The 25,237-nt window shown below is 34.5% G+C and overlaps 2 long non-coding RNA genes across 2 annotated transcripts in view; both read right to left on the reverse strand.

Moving 5' to 3' along the window:
• Positions 1-1,566: 1,566 nt before the first annotated feature.
• Positions 1,567-2,571, reverse strand: LOC146747514 (uncharacterized). The gene is made up of 2 exons (XR_014928859.1): positions 2,228-2,571; positions 1,567-1,739 (listed from the first exon to the last, which is right to left on the reverse strand). It is a non-coding gene; the product is annotated as an uncharacterized LOC146747514 (long non-coding RNA).
• Positions 2,572-2,992: 421 nt separating this feature from the next.
• The window catches only part of LOC100375085 (uncharacterized), a 41,318-nt gene continuing 19,073 nt past the window's right edge, over positions 2,993-25,237 (reverse strand). The window contains exons 4-5 of the long non-coding RNA XR_013421525.2: positions 10,774-10,791; positions 2,993-6,908 (exon numbers count right to left, since the gene is read on the reverse strand). This is a non-coding gene — a long non-coding RNA (uncharacterized LOC100375085). The remainder of the gene's footprint in view (positions 6,909-10,773; positions 10,792-25,237) is intronic.

Raw genomic sequence — 25,237 nt, forward strand, 5'->3', positions numbered from 1 at the left:
TGTCTCATTAAATTATTATACCACCCCCATCTTTTTTTTCCACTGACCCTTAAGACATGCTGATACAACAAACAGAGGATCATTTGTTATGATCTCATGCCACTTATCATTCAATGACCATTCATAGCCTTCAATTTAAATGCCTTTCAAGAACCAATGACATTTTAAAAATATTTTGTTCTCAGGTGGCTCCCTGTTTGAGGGCGTGCATCATCTAGGTCAAAAGTGAGACTAACATGTGATCTTTTGTTTACTACTTAATAGCGGCTGTGTATCTGCAGGTTTATTCTGTGTGCATTTGAATGTTCTAATCTTGGTGATTTTTCCAGTGATTTCTCTAGGTGCAATCCAAATACATTAGGTATGTTTACCTGAGATTTGTGAGAGATTGAGCTGGCCAACATGTCTGTTTTTTTCATGTGGTTGATAACTTGCATGTTGATTTCCCATTTTAGAGCCATGTTTTCAACTTTGTCATTTTCATATAGCAATCTCCTTGTATTTTAACATTGTCGTCAATTAGTGGTATGAGCCCTTATGCTAATTATTTGCACCTTCTGACCCTTAAGATACAGTGAATTTCATGAAGGTACTAGTGTTAGTCGACAGAGTGTAGCTGTTACTGATTTGGTCAAAAATGTTATTTTTCACTTCTTGAAAATAGCAGTCCACTTGCTTTGATACTTGGTATATCGATATGTTCATTTTGTGTTGATAGTTTCAATTCTTCAAATTATAGTACAGAGTGTTCTATTTTGCATAGTTATGCAGTACAGATGTCCATACTGAATTTCATATTTGGACAAATATTTTATTCAGGTTGTGCATGTTTTTAGTAGGAAATGTGCTTTTGTACATACTTCTACAATTTGGGCATCAAAACTTCCCTATACTAAAGTTGTAATCTTTGGATGTAGTAAGTATTTTAGTTAAGCCAAAAGAACTGTGAAATACCCTAATAACAATTAATAGTATGGTTTATGTTGACAACATTCAGCCAATCGAATCTATGACCAGTAGTTAATATAGTGTGCCATATTTAGAGGTTGCTTAACTTGGAGGTACGGTAAGTTAAATATATAAATATATGTATCTGTGTGAAGTTTGAACGTGATCAGTCAAACGCGTGAGATAGGCATGCAGATGGGTATTTGTGTGAAGTTCGAACATAATCAGTCAGGACGTGGGAGATAGGTGTGCGGATGGTATTTGTGTGAAGTTTGAACATAATCAGTCAAGACCTCAATCTGATTAAAATCTGATGTAGTGTACGGGCTTTAATTATTTTGGCTATAAACTTATTTTAATTTTATTTTTTATTACTTTTGTTATTAATGCCATTTTATTTCATTATTTTACTTTGATTTTGATTTTGTGATTTTTTTTAATTCTGCCCTACCTACATCTGATCCGACGCCTATGTAAGTCCCGTTCAAATCTCGCGTAAGTAACAGCCAATCACAGCCCCCCTTTTATACAGGCTGTCGGTTGCTTACTTTTCAGTGTATACGGGCAATCTTTCTGTACATTATATTTTGCCCACTTGAATAAACCATTAATAGAAAATTGCTAGTATATTTTTATTTGCAAAAGAAATTCCACAGCATTTTACAATTTTTGTCATTACATTGAATATTTGTTCACTTCCAACAAATGTGTACACTTCCAGATACATCTTCGCCAGCCAAGGTTCGTTCATTCAGTCATCGCTTCAATTTTACATCACTGAGCATAAGTATCTAGAATGGAAGCAAAAAATAAGTAAATCGTAATGATTAGAACACTGTAAACAGCTATAGTAAACAATGCAAACTGATTTTAAATTGTATAACGGTCACCGGCCCACGGCATCGACGCAGAAAATTGGAGCAAACATATATTTCCTGATCAATTGCGATGTGTTCCAAATAAAAAATATTTTATTCCAGTCCAAATCAGCTCAATTACTTTAATAAAGAGTTATTGTATAATGTACAAAATGTTGATACAATTTGATGAATTTTTACAGCTTCAATACCGTAGACGATTTTGGCCCGATCGTCAACAAAACATCACCCGTCTCCAGGGCAGGCGACTGGAAAAAGACACTGGTGTTCGGTCGAACCGGTGGAAACAAAATCGTCACTCCCAGAATAACTATGCGAAATAACGATCTAAAGTCGAACCATTCGAGCCACAATATTAACATAAAAATGACTTTCGTTGCATTTGACAATGATAAACTTACCGAAAAGCCGTGTTATTCACGGTCGCTAACGTCGGTATAATCCGCCATTTTATTTGAGTGTGTTTGCCACCTGACTCTGCCCGGTGACGTCATCATGTGCGCTATAGAAGGAGGTCTGTGATTCGTTGACTAAAATCGTCGATAGTGGGTCTCGTTGAAATCTCGTTACATAGGCATCGGCTCAGATGTAGGTAGGGCGGAATTAAAAAAATCATCAAAATCAAAGTAAAATAATAAAATAAAATAAAAGGGCATTAATAACAAATATAATGAAAAATAAAATTAAAATAAGTTTATAGCCAAAATAATTAAAGCCCGTACACTACATCAGATTTTAATCAGATTGTCAAGACCTGTGGATGGACAAATGCATTAATCTACAAACCCCTTATTTCGGACATCACGAAGGGCTGAAAACATGTTGCTCAACTGTGAAGTTGGTGTTGCAATCAACAGAATGGCTATTTTAATATGTTGATAACATTAATCATCAGTAGTCTTGGGTTTGGATTACCAGTTGGTGAAATAGCCAGCTAGTTTGATAGGTTTACAGTTGAGTTAAAGCACATACAAGGCAGAATTTGAAAAAAAATCTATCAACAAACTAGCTGCCTTCTGATTGGTCTGAAGGTTGGATGTTAGGGTTGGGTAGCCAATCAGGCACAATTTTGCAAGTAGCTTTGGATTGACTCTAGATTTAAGATGATTGCACTATACAGTCGTAACATTTCTAGATAATATTTGCATTGAAAGAACAGTCCATACTGGTGAGAAACCTATGAGAATAAAGATTTATTTATATAGCTTTCAGACATCAAATACAACCCGTTCTCCCAACAACTCATGGTTTTTCTAGTAATACATAAAATATATTAATAGTTACTACAGATCTAAGCCACAATTGAAAGCAAATAACTTCATAATTTGTAACAAGAGGAAATACATCACTGATGCTGTCACTATGATACGTGTTATAGATCTTTTCTGGATTTCAGTGTCACATGGTAAATCTTTTCTGGGTTTCAGTGTCACATGGTAAATCTTTTCTGGGTTTCAGTGTCACATGGTAAATCTTTTCTGGGTTTCTGTGTCACATGGTAAATCTTTTCTGGGTTTCAGTGTCACATGGTAAATCTTTTCTGGGTTTCTGTGTCACATGGTAAATCTTTTCTGGGTTTCAGTGTCACATGGTAAATCTTTTCTGGGTTTCAGTGTCACATGGTAAATCTTTTCTGGGTTTCTGTGTCACATGGTAAATCTTTTCTGGGTTTCTGTGTCACATGGTAAATCTTTTCTGGGTTTCTGTGTCACATGGTAATTCTGTCAGAATAAGTTATTATACAGTGTTGTATATCCATCATTTGATGTCTTTGTCCGCCATTTTGACGTCCTTAGTTTGTTGTTATAAAACAACTCCAAATAATCTCTCAAACATTCATTTGTATTCATATAAGTATTTGTAGTTAAATTTTCGACTTAGTACGACAAATTTCCGAAAATGTGCAGCTGCTTTGTACAAATTTGACAGTCCATGCCATGCATATACTTTGAATGAGCTTGCAGCGTTATTTGTGTAATCGCACAACATATATGTGCACTTGAAACCCGCAAAGCGTCTACTGAATGAATGAAAAGATTCTAACATAACTAGTGTTGTCTAATTGACAATTAATAATAACCCATTGGACTAAATGTTATAGCTCAAATTATTACGATTTTGTTTGCATGATGAACAGTTTTTTGATGTATACTGATACATGCACTAAGGTGAAAATACATTTACCTACAAAGATTACATTGATATTATTACATAAATTTTAACAGAAGCCTGAACTAAGAACTTAATAATGGAATGACAGAGATAAGTAACGAGTATTTTAGTGCATTTTACTGGCATGACCATTGAGAATTGGGTACACCTGTACTTGCAGCTGACCAGAGAGAGCATTTATCTTGGCATTCATAGATACATCACAGAATACAAATGCAGAGATTTTTTTGGAAATTTTGTTTGTACACCTGGGAATACTTTCTAATGTCTAACTTGTTAACTATAGTATACATTAAATATAACATACCAAAAAATATTATTATATGAATACAATAAGAGTTCTTTACTTACAAAAAGAGCTGGTAATAAAACTGAAATGAAACTACAAGATACAAGTCTACAAATTAAAAAAAAATACATTTCCACACAACGCTCCAGTTATTTAAAAAAAATCCAATAGTCATTTATTTAATTTTGTACGTGAATCAAGGTGTTCGATTTAGCCATAAGAACTTTCTCTTTATATTTTCCCTTAATCTTTAACTGTAATAAACTTCAATTTGTACATGCATTTTTGTTTTTTAACAATTGCTCAAAAGAGATGGATCCAAAGACATTACACAGTACCTAAAACACCCCCCACATTTCTGAGCAAAAATATTTGTTACATTTTACCCTTCAAATAGGTATTAGCACATCGCCAGCAGCCTTCGACCAATCAGAGTCGCGATAAAGTGTGGTTCTATTGCACCACGAATTCACTTAGATCACGGCTGAAAAAACGCAAGAAAACAAAGGATTTTCATTGCAACAATTATTTATAACACCAAGATGAGATACAAAGTATCCATTAAGTTACAGTCGATTCAACTGACACTACTGGCAGCACTGTAGGCCATCGTTGCAACATTTTGACAAAATGTAACATAATGTACTAAAATAATATTTCACAAGTTTGATTGCTGTCAAAATGACATCATTTGATTGGCTAATACAATCTTTTTTCGGGCTGACTGGTCAGTGCTACATTGGTTAGATCACAGTCCCAGATGACCATGAGGATTAGAACTCTCACACCTTAGACCGTGATCTAACCTATACATCTGCAATACATACATATGTGTGGACATATCCATTTGTTACTTTCACTATATAGATACATACGCCAACAACCATTCATTTATGCAGATGAAAATATACACAATTTGTAGCAATTGCACCACAACAGTCATAATGTCATCAGTGTCAAACAACAATCTGCTGTCTTAGGGACTCTTATCGATGGACAAGTTGATATCCAACAATTAGAATGTTTACAGTCACTTTCATATTGTTTCTAACCGTGAAACGGCTACATTGCAAGCTAAATGGCTGACCGATTTGCAATGCGCGTCTCAAGATCGTTACATGATTAGAACTATTTTGACAAGGGTGTGCAGTTCAGGTAAATATGCGCATTATGACACGCAGTAGACACACCAGTGACTATGTCCTGACATTCCAGGCTTTGGCAGTACATACATTTTATTTGGATAACTTTACCAATTACTATCTAGCAATTTATACAATTGAATGAAATATATTGAAAGGCAATTGCATCGTTATCTTCTATTTATATTCAACGTGTCTGAGTCCACCTGTGTTAGTTTGACGTCTCCTTTTTGAGATTGGTTTGCCCCAACTTATTCTAATCGCGTAACGATCTCCATGCGCAAATAGCAAACCAGTCAGCAACTTAGCTGGCAATGTTGATGTTTTGATGTTTGGAACAATATGGCAAAAAAAATTGGTGTTTATATTGGATTTTAATCAGAAACTTGCGGTGTGTCAATATTTCAAAGCAATATTACCAAACTAGAAGGACCTTGGTATGGAAAACAAATATCAGTATTGTCAAAATTTTGTGATAAATTCACTGGTTAACACAAGTATATACAAGTTATACATACGTGATATAAAGTTCCCTGCCAAAACAGACTGACGCCCTCTAGTGGCCATAAAGACAAATTAACATGAGTCATTACGAATGCAGATACTTTCATTAGAATGGGAAAAAATTTTACGTTCATGACCAAATGTCACTTGACTATTGTAACTATATGATAAGGAGCAAAAATTTCAACAGGAAATTCGTCCATGCTACTAAATTTGAGCTCTGCACTTTGCCTAAAAACAAAGTAACTTGACAACCACTCCTGTTGCTTTAACATAACATTATCTGAAATGATCATCCTTTATTTCAAAGTCATACAGGACATTTAGTTTTCTTAAATAATGATGGAAAATGTCGGAGGAGGGGCAGTGCAATTACTATATATTATTATCAACCTGAGGCAAGAAACCTTATGGGAAATACTGAATTTGTAAAAGAATATGAAAAACAGGAACTTTTTGATAATAATACTTTGTTATATATTCATGGTAAAATCTAGTATGTGTACAAATACTCTTCATCTTACTGACAACTCTGAAATTCCCTGCATTATATAACTCTTCTAAACTTAATAATGTAAATTGTACAAGGTGTAAAGAGAATAAGTTTTTTTTTTTTTTCCTTTTTTTTTTGTCTGAAAATATGCTTACAAAAAAACATTACAATGACCTGATATCTGTCCTGATACTGCCTTAAAAAAAACTTCAGAAAAACTAAACATATCTTTGAGATTTTCAAGCACGTTTTTGACTTTATAGTCTACGATCCTATTGACTGCACGTTGCACAACTCTCATCAATGAAGTCTTTTTTTTTTGTTTCTTCATATTGGCAGTGTAGTGATGTGTGGTGAATGTTCTCGGGAGTAACAGGTTAACTTTTCCAAGAAAGCATTAATGTGGTTTGAGTCGATACACGTTAATCTTCATTCCCTTCTTCTTCTTCTTCTTCACAGGTTTCTGAGGTAGCTTCTTTTGTCTACGAAAAAAAAAAAATTGCTTATGTAAATTCTCCACTAATCATGCAAGTGATTTTCGCTGCACACCCATGATTACAGACTATTCAAATATGCAATTTATGCTAGAAGATGTAAATGACCTAATTGATATGCAAGAACTTGTACGGAAAACTAACCAGGGCATGTATTTGTCATGTTGTATTTTTGTACAGGAAAAAACGTAAATGAGAGGTTTAATCACTATTCAAATTATCACAAATTATGATTCAAATAATCAAAGATGTAATATGGATCACAATTGGTTTGATTAGTGTTATTATATAAATGATAACTTGGATTTTTAGAATTGCAATTCATGATTATTTGATTTGTGATTCATGAATCTTTGATAGATATAAGCAAAAAGGAGTTTGCCAAAATGCTTAAATTATAATTTTATTCCATAACAAATATTTCATTTTCAGAAACAATTTCCCTCTTAGTTGAGGGCAACAACAGATCTAAATGGTACACGTCATTATCTGACATTTGTCCTACCTCTGTCATCGATAAATTGTTGTAAAATACACCCACACAAATGGGAGAGAAAGAAAAAGTCACTTATGCGTATTTTTTTCTCTCACGACTTTTCATAAGATTACATCTCGGGCCAGGAAGCATTTATTCCCAAATGTCTCGCACAAATCCTCCAACATGTGAACTTCCCGTTTAGAAATGTCACTCCAATTAGTTTCTGTCACGTTTTTCAAACTTTCATTAATTCTATTGATTAACATCATCATCACTATCCATTCCTCTTAGAGGATGTCAAAATCCGACCTTTGGGCCACCACTCATAAAATTTATGTTGCACCGCACTAGCCTATTGATATATACATCTGAACCCACAGAAGTAATTCGTCTAAAAGTAAACTGAAAACCTGTCTGAAAGAACATTATTTTTTATTCCCTTCCCTGTATACCTGATTATAACAAACAGATAATTTCAACACCTAAGTGACAATTATCTCTCTGGTATACATGTATTTCTAGGTAACTTGATATCTCTAAAATGACATTTTTAGCTTTTAAGTATTTGAGATTTATTGGGGCATTTTAGCTTTTTGGAGATTTTATTGAACATGTGTGTATTTTAGCAGTCAACAGGAGATTCAATTGGAGATTTTAGTATTTTAGCAGTCAACAGGTGATTTCAATTGGAGATTTTAGCATTCGACAGGTGATTTCAATTGGAGATTTTAGCATTCGACAGGTGATTCTATTGGGATTTGAACATTTTAGAAGTTGACAGGTGATTCAATTGGAGATGTGAGTATTTTAGCAGACAACAGGTGATTCAATTGGAGATGTGAGTATTTTAGCAGACGACAGGTGATTCTATTAGAGATTTGAGTATTTTAGCAGTCAACAGGTGATTCTTATTGGGAGTATTTTAGCAGTCGACAGGTGATTTTTATTGGGAGTATTTTAGCAGTCGACAGGTGATTCAATTGAAGATTTGAGAATTTTAGCAGTTGACAGGTGATTCAATTGGAGATTTGAGCATTTTAGCAGTCAACAGGTGATTCTTATTGGGAGTATTTTAGCAGTCGACAGGTGATTCAATTGGAGATTTTAGAATTTTAGCAGTCGACAGGTGATTTAATTGGAGATTTGAGCATTTTAGCAGTCAACAGGTGATTCTTATTGGGAGTATTTTAGCAGTCGACAGGTGATTCTATTGGAGATTTGAGCATTTTAGCAGTCAACAGGTGATTCTTATTGGGAGTATTTTAGCAGTCGACAGGTGATTCTATTGGAGATTTGAGCATTTTAGCAGTCAACAGGTGATTCTTATTGGAGTATTTTAGCAGTCAACAGGTGATTCTTATTGGGAGTATTTTAGCAGTCGACAGGTGATTCAATTGGAGATTTTAGAATTTTAGCAGTCGACAGGTGATTTAATTGGAGATGCAAGCATTTTAGCAGTCAACAGGTGATTCTATTGGAGATTTGAGTATTTTAGCAGTCAACAGGTTATTTCAATTGGAGCTTTTAGCAGTCAACAGGTGATTTCAATTGGAGGTTTGAATATTTTAGCAGTCAACAGGTGATTTCAATTGGAGGTTTGAATATTTTAGCAGTCAACAGGTGATTCCATTGGAGATGTGAGTATTTTAGCGGTCGACAGGTGATTCTATTGGAGATGTGAGAATTTTAGCAGTCGACAGATGATTCTATTAGAGATTTGAGTATTTTAGCAGTCGACAGAAGATTCTATTGAAGATGTGAGAATTTTAGCAGTCAACAGGTGATTCAATTGGAGATTTGAGTATTTTAGCAGTCGACAGATAATTCTATTGAAGATTTGAGTCTTTTAGCAGTCGACAGGTGATTCAATTGGAGATGTGAGAATTTTAGCAGTCGACAGATGATTCTATTAGAGATTTGAGTATTTTAGCAGTCGACAGATGATTCTATTGAAGATGTGAGAATTTTAGCAGTCAACAGGTGATTCAATTGGAGATTTGAGTATTTTAGCAGTCAACAGGTGATTCAATTGGAGATTTGAGTATTTTAGCAGTCGACAGGTGATTCAATTGGAGATTTGAGTATTTTAGCAGTTGACAGGTGATACAATTATAGATTTGAGCATTTTAGCAAGCGACAGGTGATTCAATTGGAGATGTGAGAATTTTAGCAGTCGACAGGTGATTCAATTGGAGATGTGAGAATTTTAGCAGTCGACAGGTGATTCTATTGGAGATTTGAGTATTTTAGCAGTCAACAGGTGATTCTATTGGAGATTTGAGTATTTTAGCAGTTGACAGGTGATACAATTATAGATTTGAGCATTTTAGCAAGCGACAGGTGATTCAATTGGAGATGTGAGAATTTTAGCAGTCGACAGGTGATTCTATTAGAAATTTGAGTATTTTAGCAGTCAACAGGTGATTCTATTGGAGATTTGAGTATTTTAGCAGTTGACAGGTGATACAATTATAGATTTGAGCATTTTAGAAAGCGACAGGTGATTCTATTGGAGATTTGAATATTTTAGCAGTCGATAGGTGATTCTATTGAAGATTTGAGTCTTTTAGCAGTCGACAGATGATTCAATTGGAGATGTGAGAATTTTAGCAGTCGACAGGTGATTCTATTGGAGATGTGAGAATTTTAGCAGTCGACAGGTGATTCTATTGGAGATGTGAGAATTTTAGCAGTCGACAGGTGATTCTATTGGAGATGTGAGAATTTTAGCAGTCAACATTTTAGCTTTCCAGGGTTTCTATTGGAGATGTGAGCATTTTAGCTTTCATGCAATTCTACAAGAGGTGTGAACAGTCTTTTCATCACAGATTCACAAAATAGTCCTGTTTATAGTCTGCTCTTTCTTTCAGAAGATTGGTACAAAAAATAGCCAAATTTTTGGAGTAAAAATTGAAAACTGGTTCAAATTTTGTCTGTTGGCTCAAAAATTCGGGTTAATTTCCAGAAAAATTGAAGAATATAAGAAAAAAGTGCAGAAAAATTTGAGCGAGAAAGTCTGGTGGTGAAAAGGTTATTGAACAGCTACCCTGAAATGCAAGTTAATCTCAAAAGATCATGTCACAAAACTGGCCATACACGTATATAACCAAATTCCATGTTTGACACAATTGCCTGAATTACATACATTAAGAAGTGAGCAAATTTAAATGTCATGAAATAAATAACTGATGGAATATATGATATGTAAGATATGCAGTGAATAATTAATATATCATGAACATGAGTCTTTTTTTTCCCTGAAAATATTACACTTTTATAAAAACAGTGTCAACTATTTTCCCCAACACCATGAAAATGAGAGCTTACTAAATGTGAAAGATCCGACTATTTCAAAAGTAGAAAATTATTTCTTACTTTTGCTTCTGCAGCAGGCTGAAAAAAAAGAAAACATAAAATATTGTTAAAATTTGATGAAAATAAATGTGGTTGTGAACAGAAGAAAGATTATAAAGATTTACTTTCAACCAATCCAACCATTTAACCTTTATTTCTAAGCAAGAGTATTGTAATGGGCTTGGCAATGAGAATTCAAAATCTATAATGACAATGTGTCAAATTAAATGAGATGACAAATTAGTTGACACACATCAATTCTTGTTTTTGTGATTTGTCCCTCAACTGACTTTTCAACGCACTACCATAACTTGCGCTTTAATAAAACCATTAAAAATGAATTCCTGTTAACATATTCCGCAGCGTGACTTCCGGTGTTTAATTTGAAACACTATCTTTTCCTATTAGATCAAATTATATTTGATATTATATATCTCCTGTACAACACTCAAAACGCAGGGTCACATAAAGTTGATAATTCTATCTTGAAAACCTGAGGTAGATATGTGGGATGGGGAAAACCAATCAGAAGACACACTCCAAGGGCACGATGAACCTGACATTTACTATATCTTATGTGGGCGTATCTGTCTCAAGATTAAAACAATCATTTTTCCTACCAACATTTTCGTGCAACATTTTGTCAATTTTTTTTTTATAAATTATTTTTTATAAATTGATAAAAATATGCAGATTTATATTATAATAGATGACAAAAGATATAGCTGGTGTTCAAAGGGGAAATTCGTGCATGTTGAATTATCTTGAATTATTAACAAAAAACAAACAAATAACACATAATTGTTAATTAATTTTATGAGTTTATTGAATAATCGATATATTATGAAGCGCTTATGAAAGCAATAATTGAAATTATAGCCATGTGCTTTACAAAAATGAAGGAAATATTAAAATATTCCTCAAAGGGCTATAAAATGCACTCATAAATCACAGTGCTTTATATTTGATTGGATGTTCAGCTATTTATGTCCGGTTTATATAATGCTTTAATTTGATAAGATTGAAATTTTGTGAGTCAATGTAACATTTTGCAGCATTGAAAACTATATACATGTATAAGGTCTGTAGACTGTGGCTTCACTAGAGTCCTAGGGAGTCAAAGTGACTTTCACTGGAGTCCTAGGAAGTCACAGTGACTTTCAGTGGGCTTAGGGAGACACAGTGAGGTCCTAGAAAGTTACATAACTTCCAATGTGGTCCTAGAGTGCACACTGACTTGACAGTCACAGTGATTTTTCGGTAGGATCCTAGGGAGACACAGTGACATTCACTGGGATCCTAGAGTCACAGTGACCTTCACAAACTTTCATCCTCACTTAATAGCAGCGGAAATTAAACAGTTTAGAGTAGTCTCCATCGCGTTAAAATTTAGATGTGATATAGACGTCACACAGAACGCATATCACATATCTAACATGCCAACTGTGTCACTTCTATGGTGTGTCTGTTGTAAATATGACACGTACACACAAATGACGATGATAAATTGATATATTTTGTACAAAGTATACGATTCAGAAAACTAGGAGTAGCATGTGAGTACATGAACATAAATGTATCTCTCTATGTTTTAACGTTATCATGCGACATCATGCCCAAAACAGACTACTAATGAGGATACTATACAGGAGACGATGATGACACTAGCAATGACCAGACACTTGACCCAACCATGTCAACAATAATGGTTGTTTTGAGAAGCCGTTTAACTTAAGAGAGACGACCTAATAACGCATGACCCATCGCAGTCTGACACACAAAGATTAATGACTCCTTGGTGTAAAGGCAACATTTTTGGTATGCTGTTAAATTACAATTCAAATTCCACATTTCTGGTACTGCACGTACTTGTACAAATGTGCTAATTAATAAGCCATCTGTCTCTCATACTGTCACTATAGTTGACTAAGAACTTCTGTTGAACCTCCAATGAAACATCACAATGTTGCCACGATAGAGTATTTGTGACTTGTTCAGCATGAATTGAAGATTATGTCATTATGTCAAAAAATGAAAAATTGCATTTTATTTTTATTTTTGCATTGCTTTTTGCCATTTCTCATAAATCATAATACATTGGAGGAAAAAATTAAATTTGGAGAGAAATAATTTGTGTTAGTTATATATAATGGGAACTTATCTCCCATAATGCACTGCATGAGTGTTCAGTAGTACATTAGAATTTCTATCCCACAATGCATCACACATGCTCAGTAGTGCCAAATTTGAATTTGGCTGGAATGTGAAGCTGCATCCATTAAAATTTCTAAAAATTTTAAACGATCTACCTTCAATTGGCTCCTGATTGTCCCTGGGATGCATGGAATGCTACCGTTCCCGTTTGGAATTGGGTCAATCTAGGCAGTAGATATGCTAGATTGAGTTATTGTCTTAGAATTTAATGAGCAATTAAAGATTAAGGAGAAAGGAAAGAGATATAGCTGTGAAATTCACTAGTGCCAAGTAAAGGTCAAGCAAGAAGTGGAGGAATTATGATGATACAGTTTAGGAGCAATTTCCCCAGTCAAGTAGATTTTAAGTAGGACAGGTGAACGCAGAAATTGTCTGGTAATGTTAAGATATCAAGTGTTACTAACTGGCTAACTGGAATACTAAGTGATTATTGTTCCAAAATCTTTATGAGTATTTCAAATATTATGTCTTAAGGTAGACATACATTTAATACCCACAATGCTTTTGAAATAAATTCTACTCCAGAGCAAGTTAAGGATATTGAGGGTCACCAGCCTAATTTTTGAGAAAAAAATAATGTATTGTATTTGGATGATTTTACCGTTGGTTCCTATGGTAGAGATATTATGCCATATCTCATATTGTTGGTTGGAAATATACTTTGTGAATTTGTTGTTGTCCTGCTTTATTTCAAATAATGATTAAAAAAAAATATTCAGACATTTTTCTCAAAATTCGTCACCATAATACACAAAAGAATGCTATTTCCTGGAACCAATGAACATTATCACGCGATTTATAACCAACTTTCTCAGAAATTATGAGTAAGCGACTACAATAATGTGTCACATAGGTACAATAATTAATTTCAACTCTCGCTAACTATTATTTTAATAGCTTAAATTGCCACTGTCGTAGCCACAAATCACGTTCAATAAGGGTTCCATGCAATATAAACAACACATGTGCACACCATTGTTTAATTGCACAAAATTTAAATGCGCACTGGGCATGTTGATTACATATCCACGAGGATACCTAATTTAATTTCTAACTGGTCAAATGGGTGTGTCCCAAGTTACTGATGTCAAAAAGTTAACTTCAAAGTCTAGTGGTATGATGATGTAACAATGAAATGTTGATATCTTGATAAAATGGGGACGGTCCTTTTATTCTCAAAGTAGTCCAATAAACAGTAAATTTAAAATTTTTAATTTCTACCCCTGCTCACTTCGGTTTTTATAGCTTAATCCTTTCAACATCGGACTTTCTTGCCTACATTTTTTCTGCACTTTTTTCTTACATTTTTCAATATTTCTGGAAATGAACCCTTATTTTGGAGCCAGCAGACAAAATTTCAATTCATCTCTTGTCCCAATATTCTGAAGGAAATTGTAGACTATAAACGGGACTATTTCGTCAATTTGTGATGAAATGAGGGAACTGGTGATGAAATAGTTAAACTTTAATTGAAGCCCATTTGATGTTTACAACAATATTTTAATAGACGCTGTTTATGATTTTTAGGACTTCTTTAAATACTTGGGATTACATAGTGTTAATGTGATCCTGCAACCACTACAAGTCCTATAAAGAAGAACAGACATTGATTCATATGAATATATTTAGACTAACTGTTCATATTCCCAGCGTTTGAAATTACTGTCCACCATATGTCTGAGACAGGTAATTTTCCAGTCAAGCTGGTAAATATTAAAACTTGCATGCCCGGTGGTTTGGTAGCATTCTCATGTTTTATTTCATTGCTGTCAAGTGATAGATATTTTGTTTTTAAAGAGGTAATAACAAATCTAAATTTTGAAAAATGGTTTAGGAATACAAAATTATATTCAAATTTTGAACTGGTCAAATTTTTAGAGTAAAAGTCAGTGCAAATGTATTGCATCATTTGTTGTCAAAAAAGCAACATTTCCATCAAAATACAATCACTTTCAGTGTTTCGTAGAAAAAACACATTTAGATAAAATAAATTTCACCATAGGAGCTGCATTAGGGACGACGTCAAAAGATCGATGTCGGATAAAAAACTTATTTCCTTTAGTTTGGGGGTGGGGGGTTTTGACCTCAAAAAGTTTCCATCCTACAAAAACGATTTTATTTGTTAATGAAGTAAAAAAAATCTTGGAGTAGTTGTAGTTCGTTTTTTTTTCTACTATCCAATCATGGATAGAAATAACCGAAAAGGAAAAAAACACATCCAAGATGAGAAAATGGTTTGGTTCGAGTGTAAATCTGTGCGTCAAATGAGGTGCATTTGTAAAATCTTTTTACACCCACCCGACAACCAACTGCTATGCAATACTACTGTTCAATTATCAATTTGTATTTAATGGTGAATGTAGTCTAACGCCATGACCAATATTTATCAATTAAGTTTCAGTGGGGGGTAGGGGGGTTTGGAAAAAAACTAAAGGAATTAAGTTTTTTATCCGACATCGATCTTTTGACGTAGTCCCTTACTGTGACTGCAAGGAAGGAAGAATCTTTAATGTTGCTATCTGTTTTGCTAACATGATAGCTACATTATAAGAAGTATTGCTACAGGAAGCAATGGCTACATTGTGAGCAATATAGTTATTTTTGTAGCAAAACAGTGTATCATACTGCAATACTTTTGTTCCATCCTTTCTTGGAGTCATAGTGAAACTCAGTTCTCGTTTTACCCTTGAAATGTACCAATCCAATCATTCAGTTAAACCTTTATGATAATTTAGTAATACATGTAGTAATATTTTAATGATCCAGAATGTAATTTGGGCTTTATATGCTCTATTAGAAAAGTTATTCAAATAGAACAAATACAATAATTGGGTCATTCTTTATGTGCTTTTTAAAATTTCATCAAATCTCAAAACCAGAGTATGTGTTGACATTTTAGAACTTTGGCATGTTATGGACACTTAAATGCACACAATTGCGGCGGCTGAAAAAGCAATCATTTTGAAGAGAGAATCAATCGCATAAACAAAGAAGCAACATAGAGCTGTTCTAACTAAACTGAGAACTAGTGCTCATAATCATAAAATTGAAGCAGGCAAATACAGTGGACAGAAGTTAGAAAACAAGAAAATATCTCAACTATAAAAACAACCAAATTGAGAATGAATGTCATGGTAAAATTGCCGTCTTTACAATAATTTGAATTTGGTTTTTGAAGCGAAGACAACAAATCAAACAGATACAGAAAAATGTATCAGCATCACGACGAAAACAAATGATAAACACAGTCTAATGAGTCTCAGTAAATACATTTTCAAGTGATTCACTTTAAGAAGTGACACTGTTACCTTTAAAACAAACTATCGACTGACTAAATTATATTTCTTCAATTATCCTTTTTTTTAAATGCTCAAACTTCATTGTATTTTTATTTACGTTCCAAATGTGGATATGTTTTCAATAAAATATTTTATTATTATCAGTGTAAAACATTATCATGAATCCTTTGCACTTAGAACAAGCTTCAAGTTAGCAAGTCTGCATACAGGAAATTTACGGATATACGTAGATGTAGAGACGCACAAATTAAACAGAATCTGATCTCTTTAAGTTTTCATTTCAGACACTGTGGGTTAAAAAGCGTCAGATTATATCAGTACCTGCAGCTTGCTGTGTATTTAGTTCATAGGTAGGACATACGAGACAATGCAGGAAATACGCTATGTGGAGCATAAGTTGTACGGCGAGATAAATACAGCAGTATACAGGAAAATGACTAATAAAATATACATATCACAAAATATTGATGAAATAGTAAAAAGTAGATGCATTCTACATCAGGTTGATGACAAGATGACATTCAAGTTATTGAAAGATATATAGTCCTGGAGGGGAAGGGGGAAGAAACATAAATGTCAATGTAAACTGTGAAGGATTGGTCAGGACAGGGTGACCTAGCCCCTACTGAACGTCTAACTCGGGGAATGTATGAATGAAGCAGCTACCACTATTTGGGTGGTATGGATGGTTCCCTTGCTTACTTTGAGACACTGTTGACAATGGGCAAATAAAAAACAGCCCAGGAACACAAAGCCATCAACAACTCAAGCATGAGTGTTCATTCATTGAAACTAGCTACTGCTTCCGCTTCTATTCAACCAATTTGGACATTCATACATTCAATCCATCGAGTCTGTGTCTGCGATCAGGTCAACAGTCTATCAGCAAAACAACTTGGGAGGAAAATATAGTCCACACTCAGTCAACAGTCAGCAAACAAAACCCCAGGCACCCCCTCGGACATTGAGGGCGCACTATCACATCTCCTCCAGTGTCAAGGACGCATGACTTTGGAATGAGAATTCAAGACATATAAACTTGTTAAAACTTGATAGGCAAAGGTGACATATTTCTCCACAGATCTAGGTTAAAGTTCATTCCCCTGTGACTGACTCTTTAATGGTGATTTTCATTACAGCTGAATTTTGAAATTTTTTTTTTTATTAAACAGTCCACTGACCTAATGAAGGGACGTCCTGAACTTGAAAATTAAAATTTAAACTGTACAGAGAAAGCATTGTCTATGTGCATTAAAAATGCATGTACCGTAGTAATGGTTCGTCTAGTAAAATTGTTCTGCTAGAGTTGCATTCAATTATCGCTACAATGCCATTCCTACATATAAAATAACACTGTGTATCACTTTAATTATTTCTTTACTACATGAGGGCCCGTATAATCGCGTTTATTTGCCCTCCCGAAATGATCGCACTGCTCCTTTGAGTAACCCTTACTGTACAATATCTGCATTGTCTGTCGTTTTATGACGATATAATGATGATTACTTATCTGACCTCAATATGAGCTGGAAACAAGATTCTGAATACAGTCTGAAATGTGTGTGTTAAAAACATTATGCATATTTAACATTTTTTCAAAAGTACCACAGCTCTCTTAATATTACGTTGATACAACAGCGCCATCATACGCCGTAACGATTTTTAAAGTTTTAAATCACTAACGACATTTCAGTGAAGTGCTCATCCAAGACAGAACGAGAAGACAGAACGGGAAATGGAGTGGTACGTATTATAAATTACACCATGCACAACTATATATATATTAATTTAAATAAATGGCAAAGTTTATAATATCTATATGTAAAAATTTAAGGGAATATATATATATATATACATTTCAGTCGGATACAGAAAAATTAATTAATATTCATTTAGTGTTAGGGATGGTTTAAAATACTGAAGCTAATTTAAGTATAAAATATTTACTGAAGTCGAGAATTACGTCCTTGCTTGCCCTGGACAGACTAAAGGCTTTATTTATGGCTGAAGAGTTTGGGAGGAAAAAAACCATTGAAGTATCTGAAATATGGTGTCAGAAAAGTCTCTGAAACATCCATCAGAATGTTATACACATGCCTATCCTCTTGTTACAATGTAATTACCCGTTCCCCCAGCCACAAAATAAAAGATGGCCCAGTATGTACTTGTACATGGAAACCCTACACATACACACACACACACTGAATAAATGAATGAATGAATGAATGACTGGTAGTGCTGATGGAGCTGGCAGGTGAGCAAAATAGGTCATGTAAATAGAGCCATTTTTCTGCTTAAGTATCCAATAAAACCCTGATGTGATTTAAATGAAAAAGAACTTGATTCTGTTTTTTTTTTAAAGTTACCGGTAAGTGCAAATAAGTTTGATTTATATTGATAGCTAGTCACCCTACTACTAAGAATGGTTTGATCTGTCTGAGCCCACAATGAATATGTTCTTGTATATAGTTTGTTTACTCTGTATTTACTTGAAGAGGTTATTATCCAAAAAGTTACAGAGCAAAAAAAAAAAAAAAAAAAAATTGTCGAAAAATACTAATTTTTAAGATATTGAGTAAGTTATTTTCATTGCATCCAGCCATGTATTAACAATGACTATAGCCACAATGATAGCTGATTATTAACAAAATATTTGATAATTTGTTTTCACAAAGAAGATATAAACAGACATGCAAATTTAGTGTTGAAAGTAGTCTAGCATATTAAGACGAAATTATATTTCAACCTAAAACGTGGATAGCAATCAAAACAAAAAACAAAATGTCTGTGTTCCAGTATAGCATTATCGTCTAGCAGACGACAACCCTTTATTAACCGCCTATTTTTACAAGTTCTTTGAAATCCCAGAGCCCCTGTTGAAAGTAGTTGTAAACATGGACATGTGTTTACTAATATCTTGAGATTAAATTTAGTTGCTCTGTGTATATTGACTTGATATAATTTTTATACAGTAAGCCTCACAGACTATTCCAGCTATTCCACTCTCTGTCATCACCCCCTTTCATGCTGATTGCCAAAATATCATCAGCCCTGAGTATAATTGCTTTGTAAAAACATCTGACAATCACAGATTTAAAGGCACTTCCAAAACTTGGTGCAGTGCAAAAACATTCAACAAATCAATCTTGTTTTTTGTTAGTCCTAAGTGCTTTTTTCTTTCTTAAAGGGCGGTAGTCATCGCAACGTAGTTCGAATTTCATGTAAACAAAAAATAGTTGCTATGGAACCCATATTGAACATGACGAGGCGCGACGACCACCGTCACTCAAGATTATCATAAAGAGAACATGGACAATTAGCGCCAACTGTTACAATGCAAACAATACATAAAATAATTCAGTCAAATAATAATAATAACGCACAGTTTATATAAGCGTTTGATATTTGTCAATGACGTTCAATTTTTTTAACAAAGGAACAGGGGCGCAGCGCCCTCATGCCATGGCCATTCGCCCCTAACCCTGGGGAGCAGATCCTCTGGCAACCATAAAATACTGATTGATCAGGGATCAAATGTGGCCACAATCTTCAACTGTAACCTGTCTGATAGTAATTTTGGCCTCAAGGAAGCCATAGAATGCTCCATTTTAACTTAGAATTATCAAAAACTCCACACCCTGGTAGGGAAAACCCTATCTCCCCCACTTTTTGCGCCGCTATATTGCAGTGCTCCCTCTTGCAGTTTTTTTTCTAGAAAAACGCTTATACATCTCACAAAATTCATGTTGAACATTTTTGAGTATGATTGATTCAAAAGTGTAGGAATTGAATGTTCGAATAAGTGATCGTCATATTATTTAAGTCTGGTTTTAGGTATAAAAAGTAAGTAATATTTTTTAATATTGCTGGAAATGACCCTTAATTTTAGAGCCAAAAGCACAAAATTTGACTCGATTTTCAGTTTTTACTCAAAAAATTTGGCTAATTTTGTTCCAATCTTCTGAAGGAAAGTGCAGACTATAAACAAGACTATCTTGTGAATTCGTCATGAAAAGAAGGAACTGGTGGTGTAAAGGTTAACCATGTAGTTAACTACTGTCTTAGAATCAGCTTAGAATCACTAGTCAGTGTTATTCGAAAGATAGGAATTATATAATTGTAAAAACTCTCTGAGAGAAGTCGGTAGAAAAAACTTAAATTTATTTAAACCATGCAATTATCAAATGAATGAGTGAGAGTGAGAGAATCGAAGAGGCAATAGTTATAAGAGTTATATTACAGTTTAAATTAAATGCAATTAACACTGCAAGTACTGTTATAAGCATATATCACAAGACTTAATGTGACACAGTGTCACTGGCGGTGGGGGTGGTGGTGGTGGTGCAGTGAGTCCCAGTGAGAAAGTTTATCACTGTCTTCATCTTTATCGTAGATGCATCTCTCAACTTGTTTGAATTAGACTATGAGGAATTTTGGTTTAACATAATCCTGAAGTCAGCTTGTAAGGATAACCCTATATTGCCAGTGAAGAATGTGTGGGTAAAAACTGATATAGCACATACTAAATAATGTTATTAACTGTGATCAAATTAACTTGTTTACTCTCGCTAAAGTATCATGATAAATATATTCTGCTTGGCTGCCTTTGTAGAATGCACCAACTGACTGTAATAATGGCCATCTACGCTGACCTACTAACCTTAAAATCAAGCAATTCACACTAAAATAAAAAGACAAGAATGTTTACATAGCAACTAATTCCATAGAGCTTTTAAAATGATGGCGACCATAAGATATGTTCATCTTTTGGCCATATGTACACGTCAACCAATCAGAAAAAATAAAAAAAATAATAGGACATGCGCAGTTATGGCAAGTGTTTCTTTAAACCGTTGAACATCAGCGTCAACTTTCATTCCCTTTCAAAAAATTGAACTCAAATACTTTTTTTTCCGAAAGATCAACACCTGTCAGCAACAGAAAATAATGTCCATTTGGTCTAAAATCAACAAAGAAATTCAAGAAAAGTAAATACAAAATTTAGAAAATGTTGCACCAAATTTTGGCGAGAAAATTTGTTTATTTCAAAAGACTCAATGAACAGTTTTTGTAAGAAGATTAAAGATTATATTTCACCAGTTTAATAAAAGAAAGCAGATATTAACAATTATTGCCAACTAAGTACAGTACTAGAATCAGGACAATGACTGATTAAATTCCAAATCAATATGTTTGCTTAATTAGATGCAATCAAATCTGTACACGGAATGTTCAAAGTGACAAACACATTTTTAAAACAAAATGGCCATCTGTGATCAGAAAAAGTAATAACGGCCAACTACTGTAGAATACTTTATTTTAGCTGGAATAAATTTGCACTGAAAAGCCTTTTTGGGTGTTTTGTATGGATTTTATTTTCACTGATTTTTGATGAGTTGAAATGAAATATAGGAAAAAAAGAATATTCGCTTGATTTTATTTTCACTGAATCATTCCTTTAGCGAAAATAGCGAAAACTAATTCCAAGCAGAAATAAAGTATTTTACAGTATGATCAGTTTGTGTTCCATTCAAGTTGTGTATAATGGCCCAGGTTTTCAATCTAATTCTAATTCGATGGGGGCAAGAATTTAAAAAAAAATGATACCATGTAGTCGACCATCTTCCTCGGTCAGTGTCAAATAAAATTCACCTGTTGATGTGACCTATATAATATTTAGTCATTGAACTAATTACCATACAAATGCGGTCGTAGTGCGTGTAACATGGAGCTGAATTCATATAAGTCCATATATACACACATGTTACACACCTAGCTTAAGCTATTATTCTATTTTTGAAAAAACACACAACTATGTCAGTATTATTGAAAGTTAGATTATTAATTTATATTTAATATATCTAAATTTTTTTTCTTTATTCTAGATATACAACAGCTAATTTGAGACGACTTTATTGGTATAATCAAGTGATGAAAAATTCTTAATATTAAATTTTTTTTTTTTATAATGCATAGTAATAAATATATATACATACATGTATGCATTAGGGAATTACGACGTAGCCTTGTGTAAAATTATGTCCAACTTCTTTGCATCTCAGACACAAACTAGGGCAGACTGAAATGTGCTAGCCAATAAGCCAGTAAGATGTGTCATTGAAATACAGAAAATTTTCATGATACAGCGAGATATGCTAATTCCACGCCATGTCACTGATGCAACAGAAAATTATACATTGAAAAAGTTGAAAAATTTGCAATTTGGTAAAAAAAAATTTTTTTTTTTTTACATTTTTATAAACAATAAAAATAAAAATAAGTGTGAAAACGGAGAAAATCAGGGGCCACAACAATTTTGTTAGCACCTTCATAAGTTATCCAAAGGCACATGCAATCTTCATGTTTTTACTTGAAGATTTCTCTCCTCAACAGTCAACAAGATAACCCAACTTTACTCAAGATCCCGACAAAATTAGCGCTGTAAGAAGGCACAATGGCTGGCTGTTTTTGGGGATTGGCAAAGTTGTATACACAAAACGCAAATCCTGTATTTGCATATAGCAGGGTGGAGATAAAGAGAAACAACAAAAACAAACAACATGACCATCACAAGGAAAAGGCAAATGCCATTATTTACTTAATGACTGAAATAACTATCAGAACAATTTTAATTGGAAGAGTTTGTTAAAATAAAATCCAATCTACAGCAAACTTGACGAGAAACATATTTTCAGAGATCAGGTCAGACTAACCTTGTAGGGGGGACTGCACTGTGAATTCCATCCCTATTATAATCTGTGGGAAATATTCCAATTTGGAGATTAATTACTCTTAACTACAAGATTAGGATGGGAAAATAACTATTGTAAGCATTTAAGCCTGTGCCTTATACCATTTTTGCTAGCATATCCAGGAGACTGGCAATCATCACCATGGCAACCACATTACATACTCCAATGCTTCAATTTACTGGAAGGCTAATTCGGGATCAGGGTTTTAGCTGGCCATTTCAAGGCACCTGCTGTCCTAACAATAAACTGACTGGCTATGCGCAAAACATGTCATGGCTGAGTTGGGAAGGATGGTGTTCCTCCTCCTTAATTAGTAAACACTTTTTTTTTTTATTTGCGCAACTATGCATTATATTAACTCTTTTACAAATATTATAATTTGAATCATTATTTCAATATAGAGATTTTCTGAATTTATTTATTTATTCATTTGTCAGATTGAAAACAGCCCAAATACAGATTCAGAATTCTCACTGAAAGAAAGGAGACCTGAAACCAACATACTTCAGGACGTCAGGGGTCACTGCACTTCAGGACATGAGAGGTCAATGTACTTCAGGACATCAGAGGTCAACATAGTTCGAGACATCAGAGGACAATGTAGTTCAGGACATCAGAGGTCATCGTAGTTCAGAACATCAGAGGTCAACGTAGTTCAGGACATCAGAGGTCAACGTAGTTAAGGACATCAGAGATCAACGTAGTTCAGAACATCATATGGTCAATGTAGTTCAGGACATCAGAAGGCCAACATAGTTCCGGACAATCAGAGGTCTAAATAGTTCAGGACATCAGAGTTTGACATAGCTGAGGACATCATAGGCCAATGTAGTGCAGGACACCAGAGTTCAACGTAGTTCAGGACATCAGAGGTCAACGTAGTTCAGTACATCAGAGGCCAACGTAGTTCCGGACAATCAGAGGCTAACATAGTTCAGAACATCATAGGACAATGTAGTTCAGGACATCAGAGGTCAAGATAGTTCAGGACATCAAAGGTCAACTTAGTTCAGAATATCAGAAGGTCCACATAGTTCAGGACATCAGAGGCCAATGAACTTCAGGATATCAGAGGTCAACATACTTCAGGACATCAGAGGTCAACATAGTTCAGGACAATCAGAAGTCAACATAGTTCAGGACATCAGAGGTCTACGTAGTTCAGGACATCAGATGCCAATGAACTTCAGGATATCAGAGGTCAACATACTTCAGGACATCAGAGGTCAATGTACTTCCGGACAATCAGAGGTCAACATAGTTCAGGACGTACAATCAGAAGTCAACATAGTTCAGGACATCAGAGGTCAACATAGTTCAAGACAATCAGAAGTCAACATAGTTCAGGACATCAGAGGTCAACATACTTCAGGACAATCAGATGCCAATGAACTTCAGGACATCGGAGGTTAACATACTTCAGGACATCAGAGGTCAGCGTAGTTCAGGACAGAAGTCAACATAGTTCAGGACATCAGAGGTCAACATAGTTCAAGACAATCAGAAGTCAACATAGTTCAGGACATCAGAGGTCAACATACTTCAGGACAATCAGATGCCAATGAACTTCAGGACATCGGAGGTTAACATACTTCAGGACATCAGAGGTCAGCGTAGTTCAGGACAATCAGAGGTCAACATACTTCAGGACAATCAGAAGTCAACATAGTTCAGGACATCAGAGGTCAACATAGTTCAGGATATCAGAGGTCAACATAGTTCAGAACAATCAGAGTTCAACATACTTCAGGACAATCAGAGGTCAATGAACTTCAGGACATCAGAGGTCAACATAGTTCAGGACATCAGAGGTCAACATAGTTCAGGACATCAGAGGCCAACATAGTTCAGGACAATCAGAGGTCAACATAGTTCAGAGCATCAAAGGTCAATGAACTTCAGGACATCAGAGGTTAACATACTTCAGGACATCAGAGGTCAACATAGTTCAGGACATCAAAAGTCAACATAGTTCAGGACATCAAAGGTCAATGTAGCTCAGAACATCAGAATTCAACATAGTTCAGAACATCAGAGGTCAACAAAGTTCAGAACATCAGAGGTCAACATACTTCAGGACATCAGAGGTCAACATAGTTCAGGACATCAGAAGTCAACATAGTTCAAGACATCAGAGGCCAACATAGTTCAGGACATCAGAGGTCAATGTAGTTCAGGACATCTCAGGTCAACGCAGTTCATTACATCAGAATTCAACAT

Source organism: Saccoglossus kowalevskii, chromosome 3, assembly GCF_978046115.1.
Source record: "Saccoglossus kowalevskii chromosome 3, keSacKowa6.1, whole genome shotgun sequence".
Lineage (NCBI taxonomy): Eukaryota > Metazoa > Hemichordata > Enteropneusta > Harrimaniidae > Saccoglossus > Saccoglossus kowalevskii.